Genomic DNA, 1,449 nt, shown 5'->3' on the forward strand with positions numbered 1-1,449 from the left:
CCTTCCTACACAATTTGGACAAAAAAAAACCCAAAAACTTCTCTGCCTCCTGGTTTCGAGTGTTTGCATGGAGAGCACCCATCATCCGTTCCCCACGCTTGGCTGATGTAGACGGTGAACTCGGTGGGGCTGGGAACAGCTCGGTGGCCGTGCGTAGCAGCACACTGCGTGCGTTCTCAGCATTATCACCCACCCTGATTAGCAGCTGAGCGCTGCTGGTTACGGACGGCAAAGCTTGGGAGTAAATATGGGTCTTGCAAGATATGGTCGGGTTGCTGACTCCATCGTCAACTCTTTACCTGACCTTGGGACTGTAGCACTGTCTGCCCGCGTGTTTAAAAAGCTAAGATAATATTACTTGTCTGCCTCACAAGGACTTCGTGAGGTTAGAGGCACTGTTTATTGGAGCTAGCTGTAAAGTATTACAGTGATGAGAGCTATGTGAATATCTGTGCTCATGAAACCTCAGTTAAAACACTATCCATCTTGCTGGAGGAAAGCACACTTAAAGCCCCTCAGTCCCTACAACGTCACAGAACGGCTCACACACACGTTTCCCACATCTCAGGGGTGAAAAACACCCGACGGCGATGGAGCCGCAGCGGGAAAACCTGCAGTGACCGAGCACGGGGCGCTTCACAGCGTGGGTTTTGCCGCGGTTTACGGTCTCATGCCTGGAAAGGAGCCGCTGTTAGGCACTGCCTTGGTCCGTTAGTCTTTGTCTTAGCCCAGTGATGCAGCCGGGAGACCCTGGGGAGAAGCGGAGGCCCCGAGGTGCGTACGGAGGCGTAGCTGCTCGCGACCGACACGCTCGGGAGCACACGCACGTGCCACACGCCGTACACGCACGGTAAGAGGTCGCTTAACCAGGGCTTTGCGAACATTTTCGAAGTGCTTTACAAACAATTCATTAATAGATGACATATTTTTGCTAAAGGCACAACCAGCTCAACCAGATTTTATTACAGGTGTAAATAATACCGAGAGAATCTAAGCATGAGCCTCATTTCTCCGCTCTTAATCCCTCCTCCCGCTGACACGTTAAAGGTCTGCTTAATCATCCAGGCCTTTCCCCTCCAAGTCCACGACTGCTTCATCCACACTTTCTTGTTTTATGGCGATCTGTAGAAACGCCAGAAGGTACCTAGCAGTGCCCTCCAGGTTTCTTGGCCCCGATGACAAAAAACCCACTAAACCCCAGATGTAACCCCTCGGCCAGTGTGAGGAAGAAAACCCGGCAGCTTAGAAAGCCAACCCGGACGCTTTTAACCCGCCAGCGAAGAGGCTGAGCACCCTTGGCTGAAGAAGGACAGGCCAGAAGCGAGGGCAGGGCTGGGGTACGGTGGGCCCCAACACGCGTGGCGGGGGGGGTGTCTCAGCCCACCCTCTCCCTGGGGAGCTGGACCTGGGTGCCCTGGGGAGCCCCTGGGACCAGCACCCATGCTGGGG

The sequence above is a fragment of the Haliaeetus leucocephalus genome, unplaced genomic scaffold (genome assembly GCF_000737465.1).
Source record: "Haliaeetus leucocephalus isolate CR32 unplaced genomic scaffold, Haliaeetus_leucocephalus-4.0 Scaffold616, whole genome shotgun sequence".
NCBI lineage: Eukaryota > Metazoa > Chordata > Aves > Accipitriformes > Accipitridae > Haliaeetus > Haliaeetus leucocephalus.